We start from the raw sequence: 10000 nt of genomic DNA, 5'->3' as shown, positions 1-10000 counted from the left end.
TTTTCCATGGTGGTTATCACATAAGTATTAGTTTGCAGATCAAAGAGGTCAAATTTCTGTATTGTAGTATGGTGGGAAAGGACTTCCACATTCAAACAGAACACAGTCAAGTATTTGAGGGGACACGGCTGACTTCCATCAACACATCGTCAACACACCGTCCTTGTAATGTTTCTTCTTCCATCAGAGTAAAGGCATCTTGTTCCGATTACCGATGCAGTGCTTTTTTCGTGGAACTTAAGAATTTGGGGACCTTTCCGGGGCATGTCCAAGAAATCGTAAAAAAAATTCTATGGCATTAACTGGAGTCTTTTATGGTGATTTTTTCCATGGTGGTTATCACATAAGTATTACTTTGCAGATCAAAGAGGTCAAATTTCTGTATTGTAGTATGGTGGGAAAGGACTTCCACATTCAAACAGAACACAGTCAAGTATTTGAGGGGACACGGCTGACTTCCATCAACACATCTACCTTGTAATGTTTCCTCTTCCATCAGAGTAAAGGCATCTTGTACCGATGCAAATGATAAAGCAAACAATGTCCAAAACATAACTAGTGCAGTGTCATTTTGCATATTAACGACTGCTCTACAGCCAAAAAAGACCCAGGGTACGGCACTGGCCTCCTAAGCCAGGGATTGTGGGTTCGAGTCCCATCTGGGGTGTGTAGCAGAGTGGCGCAGCGGAAGCGTGCTGGGCCCATAACCCAGAGGTCGATGGACCGAAACCATCCTCTGCTATGTATGACTTTTCAAAACAAACTCAATCTCACTCATTAAAGAACATTTAAAAAGATAATGTAACATTCACAGCATGTTCAAAATACTCACTTCACCAACTCTCAAAGCCTTAATGCATACTCTCAATTCAAACTATTTAGGTGTGCTCATGACTGTCTTTCGAACTCCACTTTTCAGATATAATAAGTTGGAAAAAAAATTGTCGTGTACAAACGTTGAAGTCTTTCATATTTTTGTGAAATTGAAATTGTGAACAGAAAACAGTCAAGTACTTGAGGGGACACGGCTGACTTCCATCAACACATCTACCTTGTAATGTTTCCTCTTCCATCAGAGTAAAGGCATCTTGTACCGATGCAAATAATAAAGCAAACAATGTCCAAAACATAACTAGTGCAGTGTCATTTTGCATATTAACGACTGCTCTACAGCCAAAAAAGACCCAGGGTACGGCACTGGCCTCCTAAACCAGGGATTGTGGGTTCGAGTCCAATCTGGGGTGTGTAGCAGAGTGGCGCAGCGGAAGCGTGCTGGGCCCATAACCCAGAGGTCGATGGACCGAAACCATCCTCTGCTATGTATGACTTTTCAAAACAAACTCAATCTCACTCATTAAAGAACATTTAAAAAGATAATGTAACATTCACAGCATGTTCAAAATACTCACTTCACCAACTCTCAAAGCCTTAATGCATACTCTCAATTCAAACTATTTAGGTGTGCTCATGACTGTCTTTCGAACTCCACTTTTCAGATATAATAAGTTGGAAAAAAAATTGTCGTGTACAAACGTTGAAGTCTTTCATACTTTTGTGAAATTGTGAACAGAAAACAGTCAAGTACTTGAGGGGACACGGCTGACTTCCAGCAACACACCGTCCTTGTAATGTTTCTTCTTCCATCAGAGAAAAGGCATCTTGTTCCGATTACCGATGCAGTGCTTTTTTCGTGGAACTTAAGAATTTGGGGACTTTTCCGGGGCATGTCCAAGAAATCGTAAAAAAAATTCTATGGCATTAACCGGAGTCTTTTGTGGTGATTTTTTCCATGGTGGTTATCACATAAGTATTAGTTTGCAGATCAAAGAGGTCAAATTTCTGTATTGTAGTATGGTGGGAAAGGACTTCCACATTCAAACAGAACACAGTCAAGTATTTGAGGGGACACGGCTGACTTCCATCAACACATCGTCAACACACCGTCCTTGTAATGTTTCTTCTTCCATCAGAGTAAAGGCATCTTGTTCCGATTACCGATGCAGTGCTTTTTTCGTGGAACTTAAGAATTTGGGGACCTTTCCGGGGCATGTCCAAGAAATCGTAAAAAAAATTCTATGGCATTAACCGGAGTCTTTTATGGTGATTTTTTCCATGGTGGTTATCACATAAGTATTACTTTGCAGATCAAAGAGGTCAAATTTCTGTATTGTAGTATGGTGGGAAAGGACTTCCACATTCAAACAGAACACAGTCAAGTATTTGAGGGGACACGGCTGACTTCCATCAACACATCTACCTTGTAATGTTTCCTCTTCCATCAGAGTAAAGGCATCTTGTACCGATGCAAATGATAAAGCAAACAATGTCCAAAACATAACTAGTGCAGTGTCATTTTGCATATTAACGACTGCTCTACAGCCAAAAAAGACCCAGGGTACGGCACTGGCCCCCTAAGCCAGGGATTGTGGGTTTGAGTCCCATCTGGGGTGTGTAGCAGAGTGGCGCAGCGGAAGCGTGCTGGGCCCATAACCCAGAGGTCGATGGACCGAAACCATCCTCTGCTATGTATGACTTTTCAAAACAAACTCAATCTCACTCATTAAAGAACATTTAAAAAGATAATGTAACATTCACAGCATGTTCAAAATACTCACTTCACCAACTGTCAAAGCCTTAATGCATACTCTCAATTCAAACTATTTAGGTGTGCTCATGACTGTCTTTCGAACTCCACTTTTCAGATATAATAAGTTGGAAAAAAAATTGTCGTGTACAAACGTTGAAGTCTTTCATACTTTTGTGAAATTGAAATTGTGAACAGAAAACAGTCAAGTACTTGAGGGGACACGGCTGACTTCCATCAACACATCTACCTTGTAATGTTTCCTCTTCCATCAGAGTAAAGGCATCTTGTACCGATGCAAATAATAAAGCAAACAATGTCCAAAACATAACTAGTGCAGTGTCATTTTGCATATTAACGACTGCTCTACAGCCAAAAAAGACCCAGGGTACGGCACTGGCCCCCTAAGCCAGGGATTGTGGGTTTGAGTCCCATCTGGGGTGTGTAGCAGAGTGGCGCAGCGGAAGCGTGCTGGGCCCATAACCCAGAGGTCGATGGACCGAAACCATCCTCTGCTATGTATGACTTTTCAAAACAAACTCAATCTCACTCATTAAAGAACATTTAAAAAGATAATGTAACATTCACAGCATGTTCAAAATACTCACTTCACCAACTCTCAAAGCCTTAATGCATACTCTCAATTCAAACTATTTAGGTGTGCTCATGACTGTCTTTCGAACTCCCCTTTTCAGATATAATAAGTTGGAAAAAAAATTGTCGTGTACAAACGTTGAAGTCTTTCATACTTTTGTGAAATTGAAATTGTGAACAGAAAACAGTCAAGTACTTGAGGGGACACGGCTGACTTCCATCAACACATCTACCTTGTAATGTTTCCTCTTCCATCAGAGTAAAGGCATCTTGTACCGATGCAAATAATAAAGCAAACAATGTCCAAAACATAACTAGTGCAGTGTCATTTTGCATATTAACGACTGCTCTACAGCCAAAAAAGACCCAGGGTACGGCACTGGCCTCCTAAACCAGGGATTGTGGGTTCGAGTCCCATCTGGGGTGTGTAGCAGAGTGGCGCAGCGGAAGCGTGCTGGGCCCATAACCCAGAGGTCGATGGACCGAAACCATCCTCTGCTATGTATGACTTTTCAAAACAAACTCAATCTCACTCATTAAAGAACATTTAAAAAGATAATGTAACATTCACAGCATGTTCAAAATACTCACTTCACCAACTCTCAAAGCCTTAATGCATACTCTCAATTCAAACTATTTAGGTGTGCTCATGACTGTCTTTCGAACTCCCCTTTTCAGATATAATAAGTTGGAAAAAAAATTGTCGTGTACAAACGTTGAAGTCTTTCATACTTTTGTGAAATTGTGAACAGAAAACAGTCAAGTACTTGAGGGGACACGGCTGACTTCCAGCAACACACCGTCCTTGTAATGTTTCTTCTTCCATCAGAGAAAAGGCATCTTGTTCCGATTACCGATGCAGTGCTTTTTTCGTGGAACTTAAGAATTTGGGGACTTTTCCGGGGCATGTCCAAGAAATCGTAAAAAAAATTCTATGGCATTAACCGGAGTCTTTTGTGGTGATTTTTTCCATGGTGGTTATCACATATGTATTAGTTTGCAGATCAAAGAGGTCAAATTTCTGTATTGTAGTATGGTGGGAAAGGACTTCCACATTCAAACAGAACACAGTCAAGTATTTGAGGGGACACGGCTGACTTCCATCAACACATCGTCAACACACCGTCCTTGTAATGTTTCTTCTTCCATCAGAGTAAAGGCATCTTGTTCCGATTACCGATGCAGTGCTTTTTTCGTGGAACTTAAGAATTTGGGGACTTTTCCGGGGCATGTCCAAGAAATCGTAAAAAAAATTCTATGGCATTAACCGGAGTCTTTTGTGGTGATTTTTTCCATGGTGGTTATCACATAAGTATTACTTTGCAGATCAAAGAGGTCAAATTTCTGTATTGTAGTATGGTGGGAAAGGACTTCCACATTCAAACAGAACACAGTCAAGTATTTGAGGGGACACGGCTGACTTCCATCAACACATCTACCTTGTAATGTTTCCTCTTCCATCAGAGTAAAGGCATCTTGTACCGATGCAAATGATAAAGCAAACAATGTCCAAAACATAACTAGTGGAGTGTCATTTTGCATACTAACGACTGCTCCACAGCCAGACTGAGCCCCAGTGGCCTAATGGATAAGGCACTGGCCTCCTAAGCCAGGGATTGTGGGTTCGAGTCCCATCTGGGGTGTGTAGCAGAGTGGCGCAGCGGAAGCGTGCTGGGCCCATAACCCAGAGGTCGATGGACCGAAACCATCCTCTGCTATGTATGACTTTTCAAAACAAACTCAATCTCACTCATTAAAGAACATTTAAAAAGATAATGTAACATTCACAGCATGTTCAAAATACTCACTTCACCAACTCTCAAAGCCTTAATGCATACTCTCAATTCAAACTATTTAGGTGTGCTCATGACTGTCTTTCGAACTCCACTTTTCAGATATAATAAGTTGGAAAAAAAATTGTCGTGTACAAACGTTGAAGTCTTTCATACTTTTGTGAAATTGAAATTGTGAACAGAAAACAGTCAAGTACTTGAGGGGACACGGCTGACTTCCATCAACACATCTACCTTGTAATGTTTCCTCTTCCATCAGAGTAAAGGCATCTTGTACCGATGCAAATAATAAAGCAAACAATGTCCAAAACATAACTAGTGCAGTGTCATTTTGCATATTAACGACTGCTCTACAGCCAAAAAAGACCCAGGGTACGGCACTGGCCCCCTAAGCCAGGGATTGTGGGTTTGAGTCCCATCTGGGGTGTGTAGCAGAGTGGCGCAGCGGAAGCGTGCTGGGCCCATAACCCAGAGGTCGATGGACCGAAACCATCCTCTGCTATGTATGACTTTTCAAAACAAACTCAATCTCACTCATTAAAGAACATTTAAAAAGATAATGTAACATTCACAGCATGTTCAAAATACTCACTTCACCAACTCTCAAAGCCTTAATGCATACTCTCAATTCAAACTATTTAGGTGTGCTCATGACTGTCTTTCGAACTCCCCTTTTCAGATATAATAAGTTGGAAAAAAAATTGTCGTGTACAAACGTTGAAGTCTTTCATACTTTTGTGAAATTGAAATTGTGAACAGAAAACAGTCAAGTACTTGAGGGGACACGGCTGACTTCCATCAACACATCTACCTTGTAATGTTTCCTCTTCCATCAGAGTAAAGGCATCTTGTACCGATGCAAATAATAAAGCAAACAATGTCCAAAACATAACTAGTGCAGTGTCATTTTGCATATTAACGACTGCTCTACAGCCAAAAAAGACCCAGGGTACGGCACTGGCCTCCTAAACCAGGGATTGTGGGTTCGAGTCCCATCTGGGGTGTGTAGCAGAGTGGCGCAGCGGAAGCGTGCTGGGCCCATAACCCAGAGGTCGATGGACCGAAACCATCCTCTGCTATGTATGACTTTTCAAAACAAACTCAATCTCACTCATTAAAGAACATTTAAAAAGATAATGTAACATTCACAGCATGTTCAAAATACTCACTTCACCAACTCTCAAAGCCTTAATGCATACTCTCAATTCAAACTATTTAGGTGTGCTCATGACTGTCTTTCGAACTCCCCTTTTCAGATATAATAAGTTGGAAAAAAAATTGTCGTGTACAAACGTTGAAGTCTTTCATACTTTTGTGAAATTGTGAACAGAAAACAGTCAAGTACTTGAGGGGACACGGCTGACTTCCAGCAACACACCGTCCTTGTAATGTTTCTTCTTCCATCAGAGAAAAGGCATCTTGTTCCGATTACCGATGCAGTGCTTTTTTCGTGGAACTTAAGAATTTGGGGACTTTTCCGGGGCATGTCCAAGAAATCGTAAAAAAAATTCTATGGCATTAACCGGAGTCTTTTGTGGTGATTTTTTCCATGGTGGTTATCACATATGTATTAGTTTGCAGATCAAAGAGGTCAAATTTCTGTATTGTAGTATGGTGGGAAAGGACTTCCACATTCAAACAGAACACAGTCAAGTATTTGAGGGGACACGGCTGACTTCCATCAACACATCGTCAACACACCGTCCTTGTAATGTTTCTTCTTCCATCAGAGTAAAGGCATCTTGTTCCGATTACCGATGCAGTGCTTTTTTCGTGGAACTTAAGAATTTGGGGACTTTTCCGGGGCATGTCCAAGAAATCGTAAAAAAAATTCTATGGCATTAACCGGAGTCTTTTGTGGTGATTTTTTCCATGGTGGTTATCACATAAGTATTACTTTGCAGATCAAAGAGGTCAAATTTCTGTATTGTAGTATGGTGGGAAAGGACTTCCACATTCAAACAGAACACAGTCAAGTATTTGAGGGGACACGGCTGACTTCCATCAACACATCTACCTTGTAATGTTTCCTCTTCCATCAGAGTAAAGGCATCTTGTACCGATGCAAATGATAAAGCAAACAATGTCCAAAACATAACTAGTGGAGTGTCATTTTGCATACTAACGACTGCTCCACAGCCAGACTGAGCCCCAGTGGCCTAATGGATAAGGCACTGGCCTCCTAAGCCAGGGATTGTGGGTTCGAGTCCCATCTGGGGTGTGTAGCAGAGTGGCGCAGCGGAAGCGTGCTGGGCCCATAACCCAGAGGTCGATGGCCCAAAACCATCCTCTGCTATGTATGACTTTTCAAAACAAACTCAATCTCACTCATTAAAGAACATTTAAAAAGATAATGTAACATTCACAGCATGTTCAAAATACTCACTTCACCAACTCTCAAAGCCTTAATGCATACTCTCAATTCAAACTATTTAGGTGTGCTCATGACTGTCTTTCGAACTCCACTTTTCAGATATAATAAGTTGGAAAAAAAATTGTCGTGTACAAACGTTTAAGTCTTTCATACTTTTGTGAAATTGAAATTGTGAACAGAAAACAGTCAAGTACTTGAGGGGACACGGCTGACTTCCATCAACACATCTATCTTGTAATGTTTCCTCTTCCATCAGAGTAAAGGCATCTTGTACCGATGCAAATAATAAAGCAAACAATGTCCAAAACATAACTAGTGCAGTGTCATTTTGCATATTAACGACTGCTCTACAGCCAAAAAAGACCCAGGGTACGGCACTGGCCTCCTAAACCAGGGATTGTGGGTTCGAGTCCCATCTGGGGTGTGTAGCAGAGTGGCGCAGCGGAAGCGTGCTGGGCCCATAACCCAGAGGTCGATGGACCGAAACCATCCTCTGCTATGTATGACTTTTCAAAACAAACTCAATCTCACTCATTAAAGAACATTTAAAAAGATAATGTAACATTCACAGCATGTTCAAAATACTCACTTCACCAACTCTCAAAGCCTTAATGCATACTCTCAATTCAAACTATTTAGGTGTGCTCATGACTGTCTTTCGAACTCCACTTTTCAGATATAATAAGTTGGAAAAAAAATTGTCGTGTACAAACGTTGAAGTCTTTCATACTTTTGTGAAATTGTGAACAGAAAACAGTCAAGTACTTGAGGGGACACGGCTGACTTCCAGCAACACACCGTCCTTGTAATGTTTCTTCTTCCATCAGAGAAAAGGCATCTTGTTCCGATTACCGATGCAGTGCTTTTTTCGTGGAACTTAAGAATTTGGGGACTTTTCCGGGGCATGTCCAAGAAATCGTAAAAAAAATTCTATGGCATTAACCGGAGTCTTTTGTGGTGATTTTTTCCATGGTGGTTATCACATAAGTATTAGTTTGCAGATCAAAGAGGTCAAATTTCTGTATTGTAGTATGGTGGGAAAGGACTTCCACATTCAAACAGAACACAGTCAAGTATTTGAGGGGACACGGCTGACTTCCATCAACACATCTACCTTGTAATGTTTCCTCTTCCATCAGAGTAAAGGCATCTTGTACCGATGCAAATGATAAAGCAAACAATGTCCAAAACATAACTAGTGCAGTGTCATTTTGCATATTAACGACTGCTCTACAGCCAAAAAAGACCCAGGGTACGGCACTGGCCCCCTAAGCCAGGGATTGTGGGTTTGAGTCCCATCTGGGGTGTGTAGCAGAGTGGCGCAGCGGAAGCGTGCTGGGCCCATAACCCAGAGGTCGATGGACCGAAACCATCCTCTGCTATGTATGACTTTTCAAAACAAACTCAATCTCACTCATTAAAGAACATTTAAAAAGATAATGTAACATTCACAGCATGTTCAAATTACTCACTTCACCAACTCTCAAAGCCTTAATGCATACTCTCAATTCAAACTATTTAGGTGTGCTCATGACTGTCTTTCGAACTCCACTTTTCAGATATAATAAGTTGGAAAAAAAATTGTCGTGTACAAACGTTGAAGTCTTTCATACTTTTGTGAAATTGAAATTGTGAACAGAAAACAGTCAAGTACTTGAGGGGACACGGCTGACTTCCATCAACACATCTACCTTGTAATGTTTCCTCTTCCATCAGAGTAAAGGCATCTTGTACCGATGCAAATAATAAAGCAAACAATGTCCAAAACATAACTAGTGCAGTGTCATTTTGCATATTAACGACTGCTCTACAGCCAAAAAAGACCCAGGGTACGGCACTGGCCTCCTAAACCAGGGATTGTGGGTTCGAGTCCCATCTGGGGTGTGTAGCAGAGTGGCGCAGCGGAAGCGTGCTGGGCCCATAACCCAGAGGTCGATGGACCGAAACCATCCTCTGCTATGTATGACTTTTCAAAACAAACTCAATCTCACTCATTAAAGAACATTTAAAAAGATAATGTAACATTCACAGCATGTTCAAAATACTCACTTCACCAACTCTCAAAGCCTTAATGCATACTCTCAATTCAAACTATTTAGGTGTGCTCATGACTGTCTTTCGAACTCCACTTTTCAGATATAATAAGTTGGAAAAAAAATTGTCGTGTACAAACGTTGAAGTCTTTCATACTTTTGTGAAATTGAAATTGTGAACAGAAAACAGTCAAGTACTTGAGGGGACACGGCTGACTTCCATCAACACATCTACCTTGTAATGTTTCCTCTTCCATCAGAGTAAAGGCATCTTGTACCGATGCAAATAATAAAGCAAACAATGTCCAAAACATAACTAGTGCAGTGTCATTTTGCATATTAACGACTGCTCTACAGCCAAAAAAGACCCAGGGTACGGCACTGGCCTCCTAAACCAGGGATTGTGGGTTCGAGTCCCATCTGGGGTGTGTAGCAGAGTGGCGCAGCGGAAGCGTGCTGGGCCCATAACCCAGAGGTCGATGGACCGAAACCATCCTCTGCTATGTATGACTTTTCAAAACAAACTCAATCTCACTCATTAAAGAACATTTAAAAAGATAATGTAACATTCACAGCATGTTCAAAATACTCACTTCACCAACTCTCAAAGCCTTAATGCATA

General features: G+C 41.2%; 2 non-coding genes across 2 annotated transcripts; both read left to right on the top strand.

Moving 5' to 3' along the window:
• Window positions 1-4748: 4748 nt before the first annotated feature.
• trnar-ccu (transfer RNA arginine (anticodon CCU)) lies at window positions 4749-4821 on the top strand. The gene has a single exon. It is a non-coding gene; the product is annotated as a tRNA-Arg (tRNA).
• A 2298-nt stretch (window positions 4822-7119) lies between these two features.
• Window positions 7120-7192, top strand: trnar-ccu (transfer RNA arginine (anticodon CCU)). The gene has a single exon. It is a non-coding gene; the product is annotated as a tRNA-Arg (tRNA).
• Window positions 7193-10000: the final 2808 nt, after the last annotated feature.

The sequence above is a fragment of the Leuresthes tenuis genome, unplaced genomic scaffold, assembly GCF_036924035.1.
Source record: "Leuresthes tenuis unplaced genomic scaffold, fLeuTen1.0.hap1 SCAF_23, whole genome shotgun sequence".
NCBI lineage: Eukaryota > Metazoa > Chordata > Actinopteri > Atheriniformes > Atherinopsidae > Leuresthes > Leuresthes tenuis.
The sequence above is the reverse complement of the archived record's forward strand: the minus strand, read 5'-3'. Positions and strand labels throughout refer to the sequence as shown.